The 17,414-nt window shown below is 47.5% G+C and overlaps 1 protein-coding gene across 17 annotated transcripts in view; it reads right to left on the reverse strand.

The window, feature by feature from the left end:
- Window positions 1–17,414, reverse strand: part of UBR4 (ubiquitin protein ligase E3 component n-recognin 4) — a 1,862,787-nt gene that overhangs the window by 1,426,049 nt on the left and 419,324 nt on the right. The window lies entirely within an intron of this gene.

Consider the following 17,414-nt stretch of genomic DNA (forward strand, 5'->3'; position numbering starts at 1 on the left):
GTGAAGCACGGTTGACGCGGCCACACTGGAGCTATTAGGATCAGCTGGCAGGGTTCCGACTTCATCTTCCTGATCACTCTTGCGAGGAGAGGGATTAGAGGAAAAGCATACTGTAGGAAGTTGGCTCTGTATGTACTATTTCAAAGTACGAAATAGCATGCACAGAGTCCAAGGGTTCCCCCTTAGAGGTAAGATAGTGGCAAAAAGAGAATTCTAATGCTCTATTTTGTGGTAGTGTCGTCGAGCAGTAGGCTTATCAGAGGGTAGTGTTAAGCATTTGTTGTACACACAGAGGCAATAAATGGGGAACACACACTCAGACAATTCAAGGCCAATAGGTTTTTATATAGAAAAATATATTTTCTTAGTTTATTTTAAGAACCACAGGTTCAAGATTTACAAACAATACTTTAAATGAAAGGTATTTCACTTTGGAACTTTGAATTAGCAAAATAGCATATACAGTTTTCACACAAATGGCAATAAGCTATTTTAAAACTGGACACAGTGCAATTTTCAACAGTTCCTGGGGTAGGTAAGTGTTTGTTAGTTTTGCAGGTAAGTAAACCACCTACAGGGTTCAAAGTTGGGTCCAAGGTAGCCCACCGTTGGGGGTTCAGAACAACCCCAAAGTTACCACACCAGCAGCTCAGGGCCAGTCAGGTGCAGAGGTCAAAGTGGTGCCCAAAACGCATAGGCTTCAATGGAGAAGGGGGTGCCCCGGTTCCAGTCTGCCAGCAGGTAAGTACCCGCGTCTTCGGAGGGCAGACCACAGGGGTTTTGTAGGGCACCAGGGGGGGGGACAAGTCAGAACAAAGTACACCCTCAGCGGCACGGGGGTGGCCGGGTGCAGTGTGCAAACAGGCGTCGAGTTTGCAATGTAGTCCAATGGGAGACCTAGGGGTTTCTTCAGCCATGCAGGCAGGCAAGGGGGGGGCTCCTCGGGGTAGCCACCACCTTGGCAAGGGAGAGGGCCACCTGGGGGTCACTCCTGCATTGGAGGTCAGATCCTTCAAGTCCTGGGGGCTGCGGGTGCAGTGTCCTTACCAGGTGTCAGGTTCTTAGACGCAGGCAGTCGCGGTCATGGGGGAGCCTCTGGATTCCCTCAGCAGGCGTTGCTGTGGGGGCTCAACTCTGGCTACTCACGGGCTCGCAGTCGCTGGGGAGTCCTCCCTGTAGTGTTGGTTCTCCACAAGTCGAGCCGGGGGCATTGGGTGCAGAGTGCAAAGTCTCCCGCTTCCGGCAGGAAATGAGTGTTCTTTCAAAGTTGCTTCTTTGTTGCTAAGATGCTTCTTTCTTGGAGCAGAGCCGCTGTCCTCGGGAGTTCTTGGTCCTTTTAGATGCAGGGTAGTCCTCTGAGGCTTCAGAGGTCGCTGCGCCCTGTGGAACGCGTCGCTGTAGCAGTTGTTTTGAAGGGGGGGGGAGACAGGCCAGTAGAGCTGGGGCCAAAGCAGTTGGTGTCTGTCTTCTCTGCAGGTTTTTCAGCTCAGCAGTCCTTCGTCTTAGGTTGCAGGAATCTAGTTTCCTAGGTTCTGGGGAGCCCCTAAATTCTGAATTTAGGGGTGTGTTTCAGTCTGGGAGGGCAGTAGCCAATGGCTACTGTCCTTGAGGGTGGCTACACCCTCTTTGTGCCTCCTCCCTGAGGGGAGGGGGGCACGTCCCTATTCCTATTGGGGGAATCCTCCAAAATCAAGATGGAGGATTTCTAAAGGCAGGGTTCACCTCTGCTCAGGACACCTTAGGGGCTGTCCTGACTGGTGGGTTACGACTCCTTGCTTTTCTCATTATCTCCTCTGGACTTGCTGCCAAAAGTGGGGGCTGTGTCCAGGGGCGGGCATCTCCACTAGCTGGAGTGCCCTGGGGCATTGTAACACGAAGCCTGAGCCTTTGAGGCTCACTGCTAGGTGTTACAGTTCCTGCAGGGGGGAGGTGTGAAGCACCTCCACCCAGAGCAGGCTTTTGTTTCTGTCCTCAGAGAGCACAAAGGCCCTCACCACTTGGGGTCAGAATCTCGTCTAAGCAGCAGGCTGGCACAGACCAGTCAGTCCTGCACTGAACAATTGGGTAAAATACAGGGGGCATCTCTAAGATGCCCTCTGTGTGCATTGTTTAATAAATCCAACACTGGCATCTGTGTGGGTTTATTATTCTGAGATGGGAAGCACCTCCACCCAGTACAGGCTTTGTTCCTGGCCACAGAGTGACAAAGGCATTCTCCCCATGTGGCCAGCAACTCGTCTGGTTGTGGCAGGCTGGCAGAAACTGGTCAGCCTAGCACCAGAAGTCGGACTGGTATTCAGGGGTATCTCTAAGATGCCCTCAGTGTGTCTGTGCTGAGTGAGGCGTCCCTAGGGTGGCATAAGACATGGTGCAACCCTTAGATACATTCCCTGGCATCAGGGCCCTTGGTCCCAGTGGTACCATTTACAAGGGACATATCTGAGTGCCAGGGCTGTGCCAATTATGGGAACAAGGGTACACTTTAGGGAAAGAACACTGGTGTTAGGGCCTGGTTAGCAGGGTCCCAGCACACTTTCAATCATAACTGGCATCAGCAAAAAGCCAGGGGGTAATCATGCCAAGGAGACATTTCTTACACACACAGTCAATGAAATGAGGGACACACTCAACTCCAGGCCAATGTTTTTATACAGCACAAAATATTGTCTTACTTTACTTCTAGAAACAAAATGATCTTATTTGCAGGTAAGTAGAGTTGTCAGTTTGTATCCAGCTTGTGTATCAAAAGATTTTTGCTCGGATTTTGCAGGTGAAACAGTTTACAAGTAACACTACTCAGTTTCAAAAGTAGACTGTGCAATTTCTCATAGGAACAAATACAGTCCTAGTGGAGATAGTGTTAGCACAGGTAAGTACTCAACTAACGATCCCAGTCTTCGGGAGTTAGGATGCCCACAGGTCAAAGTTCAAGAACACTACCAGCAACAGAGGGCCGGCCGAGTGCAGAGGTCATAGTTGGTGTCGGGTTTTCAATGGAAAATTGAGGATTGGGGGCACTTGGAAGAAAACCGGTTGTAGGTACGTACCCGTGACTTCAGGGGACAATGCTTTTCAATGGGGAAATCCCAGGGGTCACAGAGATGCTGAAGGCTAGGTCCAAGGGGTCAGTTGCAGAAAACCAAAGGCTGGACAGGTAGGAGAGGTGCCCACTGGATGTTGCAGGACCAACGGTAGGATTCGCCAAGGACAGGGGGCTGCGGGTGGAGGGGTACCTTTAGGTGTCGGGAATGTTCAGCACATCCGGTTGCAGGCAGGGGTGTCCAAAGGATTTACACTGCAGGCATCGTCGTGTTAGCCAGGAGGGGGCAACCCAGGGTGGACTTGCGGTGAGAATCGCCTGGAGACCTTCTCTGAATCAGTGGGCCACCTAGACATGCAGTGGGCATTAGATGCAGTTCTGGAGTCATCCTTGGATGTTTCTTGTGGATAGGGCCGCTGTTCTAGGGAGTTCTTGGCCTTCTGCTGGGCAAGCAGTCCTATTGGGGTTTGCAGGGGTCGCTGGTGCTGCAGATGCGTCACCTTTTTGTACCAGGAGTCTTAAAGCTGTAGACAAGCAGGAGGGGCTGGGGCCTAGTCAGTTGTTGTGTGGAGCCTTCACTGTTGGCGTTGGCTCTTCAGTCATCCTTCTGGAGGTTGCCAAGAATCTGAAGAGCAAGGTACAGGGGAGCACCTAAATACTAGCTGTAGTGATGGTACAATGGGTCAGAGGGCAGTAGCCAATCGCTACTGTCCCAGAAAGTTGGTTTCACCCTTCCTGTCCTCATTCCCTTTAAGAAAGTGGGACACATTCTTAACGCTATTTGTCACTCTTCTCCAAAATAAGGAGGATTCTGCAGGGGAGGGAGGGGGGGTGGAGGGGGGATTATTTCAGCTTTGGACACCCTTATGGGTGGCTTAGCTGAAGTGGGCACTCAGTTTTTCCCAATGTTCCCACCAGACCTGCGTCAAAAAGTGGGGCTGGGTGGGGGCAAGGGGGGTAAATGTCCACTAGCTGGAGTGCCCTGGGGAAATTTAACAGGAGGCCTTAGCCTTTGAGGCTCATCGCCAAGAGTTGCCCAATTATTATTATTATTTTTTTTTGGGGGGGGGGGGGGAGGGGGGGAGATTGGAGGGAATTAACAGACAACACAGGGTGTAGAGGTAACCATGCCAAAAGGGGCACTTTCCTACAGGGTCTTCCTGCAGAGATTCCTCTGTTCACAAAAATGATGGGGGGGGTCCTGGTTGCAGTGTCGATGCCCCCACAAAGTCCACTCCGGTCTGTACGAAGTTCAATCACCACTGGACCACCAGTCTTCCCTTGTCACGTCCACAGGCAATCCGTCCTGCATCAATTACTTTCCTTCTGAGGGTACCAACAGCTCTCCAACGGTGCTCCTAGACTCAGCGAATTCTGGTGAAATTCTGTGCTCCAGGTCTTGGTACTCAGCGCTGTACGGCAGCAGTGGTAGTGGCTTAAAGACTTGGGACTACCAACTTGCCCCAGCAGGCTTCTTCAGCTGTTGTGTCCCTGTGCTGCAAACAGGTGGCCAGTCAGTTGCCCCTTGGATTTCTCTTGGCTTGACTGGGCTCTGGAGACAGCTTCTCCCTGATGAGGATATATCAGGCACAGTACCTCCCTTTGCTAGCCACCAGGGATAGTTTTTGCTGATGCAACCTCTCTTTGCTGGTCCCTCAGGGCAACAAGGCAGTCCCTCCTTCAGTTCTTCCAAGTCGGTCAAGATGTGAGGTCTCAGGGTCAAAGGTGCCCCTTTATGCTCGCAAAGTGCCCTCAGGGAAGAGCTTCCAAGTTACCTCCCACCTGGTGATCACTTACTGTGGAGTGTGGCATCTGGCTATTCCAGGATGTAGCATTCTGCCCACTCCTAAGATGGTGAGAGACATTTGGTGTCCAGACATCACTAGCCAACCACCGGAGTGTGGCTACCTCAGAGCTACACATCCCTAGGGAAACCAGTTTGACAACTGGTTTCCACTCTCTGATCCCCAAACCAGTCCATCTATGTTAACAATGAAGCAGCACTCCTTACAAGTGTGATACATTTGCCCTTCAAAGGTGGCTTACCCTTTGACATCTGCCTTTTGGGACTAACACCAAAGTGGCTTCCTGCTGGAGGAAGGCAACACCCTCCCAGGCCTAAAATCACTCAATGCTCTCCTTCATGAGAGTTACTGGCACGTCTCTCAAGGACGGCAGAAAGCTGTCCAGTGGAACAGACAGCATGTGTGTACTGGTCACAGTAATTTTAATTACTAAAGCTGCACTCTGTAATAAGTTACATTAATTTTGACTTAAGATACAAATTTGACGTAATGTAAGGAGCTGTTTGATACTTTGGAGTGCCCACATTGATCACAATGTTGAGGTGTTAGCAAAGCTGAAGGGTCAGTAGGTATTCCTGTACTCACCAATTGGGCAGCCAAGTCTTTCCAAAGTAAAAACGCTAGTTTTGCAGGTTTACTGTCAGGATATGTGAAGTACATGTCCTACCTGTGACATGTTACACCCTTCCTTAGTATGAGTTAGGCCTGCCAGAGGGGTGACTTACACAGAGGAAGTGGTGGCTTTGGCAATGCTTTCAATGGTAAAGTCCGGTTAGAAGTGCAGGACTGCTCTACGAGTGCAGTGACGACTGTGGCCTCATCTTACTTGGGGGATCTATAGGGTTGCAAAACCAGTGCTGCAGGCTCTGAGGTACCCCTCTAAATTACATGCCCTTGGTATTAGGGTACCATATTCTAGGGACTTGCAGTTAAGTTGCCCATTTGTGATTGGGTATCATCAAAATCAACATCCACTTTTTAGGTCAGGGCACTGAGGCCTGGTTAGCAGGCCTCAGTGCACTCAGTCGAAAAGCCAGCAGCATCCGTCAAAAAACTGGAGAGTGACTAAACAAATAGAGGCAGTTCCTTCCACTGGTGCATATACAACCTGGGGTATATTACAATATTTATTAAGCAGGGACCACCGTTCCCAGACCGGAGAAGCAATTGTTTTCCATTGATGATATAGTTTAGGCTGTGAAGTAGAGGCACTGATGTTTGAGTGTGTACTAGATATTGGTGCTCTTGATCAGGCAAGAGTGAAAGTAAGGGAAGACACAAATGGCAATATTGCACAAGTGCGCTACAACTACCACTAGACACTAGCCACAGTGGCAACTTGAGCTTGTAGTGTTCACTGACCATGAATCGAAGGTACTGGGTCAAGAGGATGTGAAAGAATGCACCTTTCAAATCAAGCTCTGACATGAAGTCACTTTGGCAAAGCAGCAGGATGACATCTTGCTGAGTGACCATGTGAAAGTGTTTGGAAAAGATAAACCTGTTTAATGAAAGGCAATACACTCTGGATCACATTAGTATGGCGGTATTCGTTTTATTGCGTGGTCTTCTGTTGAATCCCCTGAACATCTTCCGGCAGATGGTAGAGGTAGTCTGAGCTTAGTATATAGCAACAGGGCAGGAAGTTGGGAGCGACAGTGTGGAATTCAAAACAGTACATTTCCCTCACAATTGAGTGGACCAATTGATCTGAAGTAATGTGTTGCAACTGTGGAACAAAGTGCTTCAGGTTCCCCCTAGCAGGCATCATGGGATCGGGAGAAAGAGGAGACACTATTCTGTAGCAGAGAAAGCACCTTTGCAGAGCCATCTCTGCCTTTCATATGACTATTCCCTCTAAAGGTCCATCTATGGAAGAAATTGAGCTTATGTGGCTCCTGAAAGGAATTTGGGTATTACTGTTATGGCCCCAGTGGCACTGTTCCTTTCCCAAAATAAGACACCTGGTCACTTGATCCCCAAGTGGCAAACTCTTTAGCCACCTCTGTAAGTCCTAAGTAAATGGTATCTCTGGTGCCTAGGTACTAAAGAGGGTGCCTAAGAGCTGCAACATAACTTGTGCCACTCTAAGGGACAAAGCACCAACCTCATGCAGACTGCCACTGCAGGCTGAGTGATAAGGTGGTCCCAAAAGTGAAAACACGACATGGCACACACCCTGTGTGACATGTCCCCTAAAGCACTGCATGTAATATTTGTAAGTTACCCCATACAAAAGGCCCACACCACTAAGGCAGGGTACATTATTTTGTGTGTGTGGGCATATCCGGAAGAGCAGATATACCCTGCTAGGTCTGTCAATTGTTAGACCTAGTAAGTACAAAGGGAAGCCATTTTAAATACATATGCTGGTCAATCTGAGTTCCCCAGCTACATGATGACTTTACTGAAACTAGGGATGTTGGGTATCAAACATCTTTTATTTAAAAAAAAAAAAACCCTCACTGATTGCAGTTATGATTTATTAATACATGCACACAGAGGGCACCTCACAGGTGCCCCCTGAAAACCTACAAACTGCTGGTGGGCTCAACGACTAGTTCTAACCAGCCTGCCACCAACAAACGAGATTCTGACCCCCAAGGGTGAGAGCATTTGCTCTCTGAAGGCCAGAAAGAACCCTGCACTGGCAGGAGTGTTACACACCCCTCCCAACAGGATAATCTGTATATCTGCAATCCAAAGCAGGAGGCCTTTGGTATGCAAATCTGGCCTTCCTCAGAGAAAGATGTCGACCACCTTGCACCAGAGGGCATCTGGCACCTGGGCAGGCGGGGAAATTAGCTACGCTGAAGGCATGTTGCTCATATTCCCTTCAAGTACGGAAGAACAGTCCTGTAAGTTGTTGCTAAGTACCATATGCAAGGTCTGTACCTTTCCCGTAGGATAACATTAGGGCACCAGAGGCTGAAAAGCACCTCTGCACCCAGACGCCTCAGTGCCTGCTGGTACTTTTTTGGAACTTGCCCCATACTTACCTTAACTGCAGAGAGAACAGCCCTGTAGGTTGTTAAGTGTCTTAATGCAGTATATCTTTATTTTCCCATAGAAAACATTGGGGCACCCAACGCTGAAAAGCACCTCTGCACCCGGATGTCCCAGTGCCTCCCAAGTGACCTGTCGGAGGTGCTTTGGACCCTGCTTCTTACTTACCTTAACTCCAAAAGATGGGTCCTGTAAGTCTCTGCTAAGTACTCATACATAGTATATATGTTTTTCCCCCATAGGATAACATTACTGCTTCAAAAGGTGCACTATCAACTTTTGAAAACTATAAAAATTCATAACTCGAAAAGTACTGTCACAATTCATATATGTGTTATTTTTATAAATGGATGTCAGATTTCTTTGAATATGTATCTCGTTTACTACCTCTGTGCAATACATGCTTAACTCTACCCTCTGAAATGCATAACTGCTCCCCCACACTACCACAAAAGAGCATTTGGGGAGTCATTTATGCCCCTGTAGTTCCTCTGGAGTTTGTCTGAACTCTTTCCATATTGTGCCTCTTTTTAGTCCACTATATAAAGAGCCAGCTTTCTACATACGGGGATCTTCGAGCTGAGCAATCCAATTTGACTTGATGCTTGTGAAAAGCAGATTTAGGACTGGTGGACTGCAATTTGGTCACAGATTAGGGTATGTCTGTGTCCTTTTCAATGTTATGAGCATCTTGTCAACCTGAGGTTCAGAACAGTGTTCCTGATCGTTTGAGAGGTGCTGTGCCTGTCGAGGAGGGTGTTTGTATTGATATCTCTGACGGCTGTGTGTGCGTCGAGGGATCATCTAATATACAAACTGCTAATGTCTTGTCCACAGCAACCAACTTGTGCCCTCTTTTTACAGGTAGATGCTACACTAGCCCCTCCATTTCCTCCTAGTGGTAGCAGTCCTACCTGAAGAACAGGCCCACCGAGATAGCAATTCACCAGTGAGTGGCTGTCCCACGCACTTCCCACACCACCAATTTTCTTGGACTCCTTGCCCGGTGGCAAAGCATCTCCTTTGGCCTGTGCAGAGGTACTTAAAAAGCCAGGGTGCAACACAAATGAGCCTGGGACAAGTTGGTCCCAAATATGAGACAGATTGTCTGCGGCATGCTTATTATTTATTCTTCACATGTAGAGTGACCATCTTGGCTTTCACTGGCTCCCTAAAGTTACCACTAACAGACTTTAGCCTACCCTTGAGCTTTGGCAGGTAACCTGTGAGTTCCGTTTCAGAGAGTTTCAACAGGAAATTCATCCTCTTCAGCCACAGTATGTAATTCTATTAGGTGTTGTGAGCCCTTTGAATTACTCCATGATATGCAGCAACACCATCTGGAGGGGATAACTGCTATTTAGAGCCTTACCCTAACAAGCTATCTTGTGAGTCTACTGCCTAATCTTTCCGTTAGCGCCCTGATGTGCCCTAAAAGGCTCATCACAGGAGCCCTGTGGATAGTAGGGATTGCCTAGGTCTGAGTCTGTCTCATGTGGCTCAGGTGGAAGACAGTGTGATGGCAGAGGTCGAGGAGGAGCTGCGGATGATGCTTGTGAGGGAGCAGGGGGGAGCTTGAGGATAGTATAGGCTGGCGACTGAGGTCTGAACCTTTGAAGTCAAAGGTTTGTCCAGTATCTTGCCTGTGTATTTGCTCAATGATAACATTCTTCTGTTTCTCACCCAAGACATCTTCCAGTTACATGAAGCTGAATCACTCTGTGGTGTCTGATCTTGGAACTGAGGATGGCTTTGGCACTAGGTTTGATGCTAATTGTTGGGGAGCTTCTGACAGACTAAGAGTCCAAACAGTCTCGGACCACATCAGCAGCTTGGGGCTGATGTGGTGGCAACTGCGATACAGGGTGTGCATTTTCAGGGCCTCAAAGCCAAAAAATGGTGAGGCCTTACTTACCCAACCGAGTCTCTTGAGGGGAGGGCCTCCAGCTGGAGAGGACAACCTCAGATTTGTGCCACTTGCCTACAGGCTTTAATCTCCGAGTATAGTTACTCTGCCTTAGTCGATGTGCACTTAGGAGGAGGAGATGGCCCTGAATGTGCTTCATTCTACTTCTGTCCCAGATGTAAAGCCAGTATACTGGGACATTACAGGGAGTGCAGAATTATTAGGCAAATGAGTATTTTGACCACATCATCTTCTTTATGCATGTTGACTTACTCCAAGCTGTATAGGCTAGAAAGCCTACTACCAATTAAGCATATTAGGTGATGTGCATCTCTGTAATGAGAAGGGGTGTGGTCTAATGACATCAACACCCTATATCAGGTGTGCATAATTATTAGGCAACTTCCTTTCCTTTGGCAAAATGGGTCAAAAGAAGGACTTGACAGGCTCAGAAAAGTCAAAAATAGTGAGATATCTTGCAGAGGGATGCAGCACTCTTAAAATTGCAAAGCTTCTGAAGCGTGATCATCGAACAATCAAGCGTTTCATTCAAAATAGTCAACAGGGTCGCAAGAAGCGTGTGGAAAAACCAAGGCGCAAAATAACTGCCCATGAACTGAGAAAAGTCAAGCGTGCAGCTGCCACGATGCCACTTGCCACCAGTTTGGCCATATTTCAGAGCTGCAACATCACTGGAGTGCCCAAAAGCACAAGGTGTGCAATACTCAGAGACATGGCCAAGGTAAGAAAGGCTGAAAGACGACCACCACTGAACAAGACACACAAGCTGAAACGTCAAGACTGGGCCAAGAAATATCTCAAGACTGATTTTTCTAAGGTTTTATGGACTGATGAAATGAGAGTGAGTCTTGATGGGCCAGATGGATGGGCCCGTGGCTGGATTGGTAAAGGGCAGAGAGCTCCAGTCCGACTCAGATGCCAGCAAGGTGGAGGTGGAGTACTGGTTTGGGCTGGTATCATCAAAGATGAGCTTGTGGGGCCTTTTCGGGTTGAGGATGGAGTCAAGCTCAACTCCCAGTCCTACTGCCAGTTCCTGGAAGACACCTTCTTCAAGCAGTGGTACAGGAAGAAGTCTGCATCCTTCAAGAAAAACATGATTTTCATGCAGGACAATGCTCCATCACACGCGTCCAAGTACTCCACAGCGTGGCTGGCAAGAAAGGGTATAAAAGAAGGAAATCTAATGACATGGCCTCCTTGTTCACCTGATCTGAATCTAATTGAGAACCTGTGGTCCATCATCAAATGTGAGATTTACAAGGAGGGAAAACAGTACACCTCTCTGAACAGTGTCTGGGAGGCTGTGGTTGCTGCTGCACGCAATGTTGATGTTGAACAGATCAAAACACTGACAGAATCCATGGATGGCAGGCTTTTGAGTGTCCTTGCAAAGAAAGGTGGCTATATTGGTCACTGATTTGTTTTTGTTTTGTTTTTGAATGTCAGAAATGTATATTTGTGAATGTTGAGATGTTATATTGGTTTCACTGGTAATGATAAATAATTGAAATGGGTATATATTTTTTTTTGTTAAGTTGCCTAATAATTATGCACAGTGATAGTCACCTGCACACACAGATATCCCCCTAACATAGCTAAAACTAAAAACAAACTAAAAACTACTTCCAAAAATATTCAGTTTTGATATTAATGAGTTTTTTGGGTTCATTGAGAACATGGTTGTTGTTCAATAATAAAATTAATCCTCAAAAATACAACTTGCCTAATAATTCTGCACTCCCTGTATTAACTTTGGGTAGAGTCATAACAGTCTTGTGGCTCAAACCTCTTTGAAAGAAAAACAAGTTATAAATGTCTAGGCACCACAATAAATCGGAGTATGGAGAGCATGTGCATCTGAAACAGCCACTGGATCCCTGCTATTTATTTTTTGGACCTGAGGAAGGTGTTCCTTCACAACTTCTTCCTTGATGTCAGGGGCTTCTGAGGACCCTACATGCAGCTGGAGTGTCGCATGGTACTGCTTGCTATTTGTCAGTCACAAGGAGGTCTTCGGAGCCACAGATGTCAGTGGTCTCTGGCAATGCATGGTGCTTAATTTTATTATGAGTCCAATGCCTCTCCTTTCTGTACCAGTGTTTTTTGTGACAAAGCAAAACAGGCATCACTTGAGCCCTTGTAGTGGTATGGCGAAAGGCAGAGATTACATACTCCATGTTGGTCAGAGGAGGGGTACTTGCATTGCAAAATGGATGAAACTGAAGGGTCTGCATACCTTACCATTCTGAAACATTCATCAAGATATGACTTGAAATGTTAAGTCATTGGTAAACAGCCATTCCCAGTTGGAGTTCATTGCAGCTCGTGGGTATCTAAGCACCTATCAAAGAGCTTCACACTGTTAAGAAGTTCTCTTGGCAGATTTCAAGAATACACTGTCAAACTCCGAGTCCAAACATACGGGCCTGAAGAATACAAACAAGGAATGTCTGTCACGGTGCTGACATTTGAATGTTGAACCCCAATAGCAGAAGAAAATCTTAAATGGGGCAGTTGCATTGGTACACTGTGGACCACAGGTGGGGTCACATCAATTCTTGAGATTCAAAACGTGTTTGAAGAAGTTGCTAGTGTTCAGGTCTAACAGTACATGGTGGGAGTACGTAAAGCATAGGTATCTACAGCCATACATGCTATAGACAAATTTTATCAGTGTCTTTGTAGTGATTGTTCAGCTGCACTTTCGATACATAGAGTTTTTTAAATGCTAATAACTTTGGCACCTTTTAACAAATTTGCAAGAAATTTTGAAATCTTTTAGCTAAACTAGCTAATATTCAACATTTAAATTTCATTGCTGATCTGTGAAAGAGAAAAACAGTTGAAAAACGAGGTGACATGCCCCACTTTTTGCCGAGTGCTGATGTCAGCTTTGATTGGAAGTGTGCTGGGACCCTGCTAACCAGGCCCCAGCACCAGTGTTCTATCCCTAAAACTGTACCTTTGTTACCCAAGCCTGGCACACTGTTAAGACCCTTGTAAAAAGGTACTGCTGGAACCAAGGGCCCTGTGGCCAAGGAAGGTCCCTAAAGAGCTGCAGCATGTATTATGGCACCCTAAGGGAGCCCCCACTCAGTACATGCACACTGCTTTGCAGCTTCTGTGTGCTAGTGGGGAGAAAAGAATGTCGACATGGCACTCCCATCAGAGTGCCATGCCCACCAAACCACTGCCTGTGGCATAGGTAAGTCACCCCTCTAGCAGGCCTTACAGCCCTAAGGCAGGGTGCACTATACCACAGGTGAGGCATAGCTGCAGGATCACTATTGCCCCTACAGTGTGTAAGTCAATTCTTAGACATTGTAAGTTAGCCATTCTGAGTATACGGTCTGGGAGTTTGTCATTACGAACTCCACAGCACCATAATGGCTACAATGAACACTGAGAAGTATGGTATCAAACTTCTCAGCACAATAAACCCACACTGATGCCAGTGGATTTATTGAAAAATGCACTGACTGCATCTGTAAGGAAATGCCTCCTTGGCATGGTTACCCCCTAACTTTTTGCCTTTGCTGATGCTAAGTTTTGATTGAAAGTGTGCTGGACCCTGCTATCCAGTCCCCAGAACCAGTGTTCTTTCCCTAAACTGTACCTTTGCTTCCACAATTAGCACAGCCCTGGCACTCAGATAAGTCGCTTGTAACTGGTACCCCTGGTACCAAGGGCCCTGATGCCAGGGAAGGCTTCTAAGGGATGCAGCATGTCTTATGCCACTCTGGGGACCCCTCACTTAGCACATGCACACTGCCTCACAGCTTGTGTGTGCTTATGGGGAGAAAATGACTAGGTCGACATGGCACTCCCCTCAGAGTGCCATACCAACCTCACACTACCTGTGGCATTGGTAAGTCACCCCTCTAGCAGGCCTTACAGCTCTAAGGCAGGGTGCACTATACCACAGGTGAGGGCATACGTGCATGAGCACTATGCCACTACAGTATCTAAGCAAAACCTTAGACATTGTAAGTGCAGGGTAGCCATAAGAGTATATGGTCTAGGAGTCTGTCAGTTAGACCTCCACTGTTCCATGATGGCTACATTGCAATCTGGGAAGTTTGGTATCAAACTTCTCAGCACGATAAATGGACACTAATGGCAGGGTGCAATTTATTTTAACATACACCCACAGGGCATCTTAGAGATGCCCCCTGAATACCAATTGGACTTTTAGTGTAGACGGACCAGTTTCTGCCAGCCTGCCACACACCAGACATGTCGATGCCCACAAGGGGAGAGTGCCTTTGTCACTCTGTGGCCAGGAACAAAGCCTGTACTGGGTGAAGGTGCTTCTCACCTCCCCCCGCAGGAACTGTAACACCTGGCGGTGAGCCTCAAATGCTCACCCCTTTTGTTAAGGCACCCCAGGGCATCCCAGCTAGTGGGGATGCCCGCCCCTCTGGCCACTGCCCTCACTTTTGGCGGCAAGGCTGGAGGGGATAATGAGAAAAACAAGGAGGAGTCACCCCCGGTCAGGACAGCCCCTAAGGTGTCCTGAGCTGAGGTGACCCCCTGCCTTTAGAAATCCTCCATATTAGTTTTGGAGGATTCCCCCAATAGGATTAGGGAAGTGCCCCCCTCCCAACAGGGAGGAGGCACAAAGAGGGTGTAGCCACCCTCCAGGACAGTAGCCATTGGCTACTGCCCTCCCAGACCTGAACACACCCCTAAATCTAGTATTTAGGGGCACCCCAGAACCCAGGAAATCAGATTCCTGCAATCTGAACCAAAGAAGAAGGACTGCTGACCTACAAGCCGGCAGAGACGACATACGACGACAACTGCTTTGGCCTCAGCCCTACCGGCCTGTCTCCAGAGTTGAAAACCTACAACCAGAGACGCATCCAACAGGGACCAGCGACCTCTGAAGCCTCAGAGGACTGCCCTGACCCCCAGAACCAAGAAACTCCTGTGAGCAGCGGCTCTGCTCAACAATCTGCAACAAACGTGCAACTTTTCTACAACTTTAAAGACTTCACGTTTCCCGCCGGAAGCATGGGACTTCACACACTGCACCCGATGCCCCCGGCTCGAGATCCAGAGAACAAACACCACAGGGAGGACTTCCCGGCGACTGCGACCCTGTGAGTAGCCCAAGACGACCCCCCTGAGCCCCCACAGCGACACCTGCAGAGAGAATCCAGAGGCTCCCCCTGACCGCGACTGCCTGTAACAAGGGACCCGACGCCTGGACCAAGCACTGCATCCGCAGCCCCCAGGACCTGAAGCAACCGAACCTCAGTGCAAGAGTGAACCCCAGGCGACCCTCTGCCTAGCCCAGGTGGGGGCTGGCCCGAGAAGCCCCCCTGTGCCCTGCCTGCACCGCTAGAGTGACCCCCGGGTCTCTCCATTGAATCCAATACAAAACCAGACACCTGCTGTGCACACTGCACCCGGCCGCCCCTGTGCAGCGGAGGGTGTGTTTTGTGTGCCTACTTGTGCCGCCCCCAGTGCTCTACAAAAACCCCTGGTCTGCACCCCCACTCCACTCCCCCCCAAGGACACGGGTACTTACCTGCTGGCAGACTGGAACCAGAGCACCCCTGTTCCCCATGGGAGCCTACGTGTTTTGGGCACCTCTTTGACCACTGCACCTGACCGGCCTTGAGCTGCTGGTGTGGTAACTTTGGGGTTGCCTTGAACCCCCAACATTGGGCTGCCTATGCCCAGGAACTGAGACTTGTACGTGTCTTACTTACCTCACGATCTAACCAATACTTACCTCCCCAGGAACTGTTGATTTTTGCACCGTGTCTACTTTTAAAATAGCTTATTGCCATTTTAACAAACTGTATAGGTTATTGCTCTAATTCAAAGTTCTCAACCTAACTGTGTGGAGTACCTTGCATTTTATGTATTTACTTCAAATCTTGAACTTGTAGTTCTAAAAATAAATTAAGAAAATATATTTTTCTATATAAAAACTATTGGCCTGGAGTTAAGTCTGAGTGTGTGTTCCTCATTTACTCCCTGTGTGTGTACAACAAATGCTTAACACTACCCTCCAATAAGCCTGCTGCTCGACCACACTACCACAAAATAGAGCATTAGAATTATCTAATTTTGCCACTATCTTACCTCTAAGGGGAACCCTTGGACTGTGCACACTGTATATACTATCTCAAAGTAAGAGATAGAGCCAACTTCCTACAATGCCCATGCGCACTGTAACCGAGAAGAGGAGTCACTCGATCCCGTGACTCACAAGATGTTTTTCTTTGAAAAAGTATTTTCTAACACTCTGAGCCCAACACTAGATGTCGGAAGAGCTATGCATAACATGTGTATCTGCAGCTACACATGCCTTCGAACATATATACATATACACACACACATATATCCATATACACTCACATACATACATACATATATATATATATATATATACACACATACATATATACATATACACTCACACACACATATATGGAAAATGTCACTTACCCAGTGTACATCGGTTGGTGGCATGAGTCGCTGCAGATTCACATGCTGTGCACATCCCGCCATCTAGTGTTGGGCTTGGAGTGTTACAAGATGTTTTTCTTCGAAGAAGTCTTTTCGAGTCACGAGATCGAGGGACGCCTCCCCTTTCGGCTCCATTGCGCATGGGCGTCGACTCCATCTTAGATTGTTTTCCCCGCAGAGGGTGAGGTAGGAGTTGTGTATTATAGTAAGTGCCCATGCAATGGATTGAATATGTATGTACATAATGTAGTTTAAAGTGATATATTTAGAAATTTGCAAATGTTCAAGATCAACTTCGAAACGGCTACAGGCTCCCGGGGAGGCGGTTGGGCGCATGTGAATCTGCAGCGACTCATGCCACGAACAGATTTACACTGGGTAAGTGACATTTTCCATTCGATGGCATGTGTAGCTGCAGATACACCTGCTGTGCATAGACTAGAGCAGTTATCTCCCCAAAAGCGGTGGTTCAGCCTGTAGGAGTTGAAGTTGTTTGAAACAAAGTTCGTAATACTGCTTGGCCTACTGTGGCTTGTTGTGCTGTTAACACATCCACGCAGTAGTGTTTGGTAAAAGTATGAGGCGTAGACCATGTGGCTGCCTTACATATTTCAGTCATTGGAATATTTCCTAGAAAGGCCATGGTAGCACCTTTCTTTCTAGTCGAGTGTGCCTTTGGTGTAATAGGCAGTTCTCTTTTTGCTTTGAGATAGCAAGTTTGAATGCATTTAACTATCCATCTAGCAATGCCTTGTTTGGAAATCGGATGAGGTTTTTGGAAAGCAACAAATAATTGTTTTGTTTTCCGAATTTGTTTTGTCTGTCAATGTAGTACATTAACGCTCTTTTGATGTCTAATGTATGTAGTGCTCTTTCAGCTACAGAATCTGGCTGTGGGAAGAACACTGTTAATTCTACTGTTTGATTCAAGTGGAACGGTGATATGACTTTTGGTAAAAATTTAGGATTTGTCCGTAGAACTACTTTATGCTCGTGTATTTGAATAAATGGTTCTTGTATGGTAAATGCTTGAATCTCACTTACTCTTCTTAGAGATGTGATGGCAATTAGAAATGCAACTTTCCATGTTAAGTATTGCATTTCACAAGAGTGCATGGGCTCAAAGGGTGGACCCATGAGTCGTGTTAAG

The sequence above is a fragment of the Pleurodeles waltl genome, chromosome 6 (genome assembly GCF_031143425.1).
Source record: "Pleurodeles waltl isolate 20211129_DDA chromosome 6, aPleWal1.hap1.20221129, whole genome shotgun sequence".
In the NCBI taxonomy this organism is placed as follows: Eukaryota; Metazoa; Chordata; class Amphibia; order Caudata; family Salamandridae; genus Pleurodeles; species Pleurodeles waltl.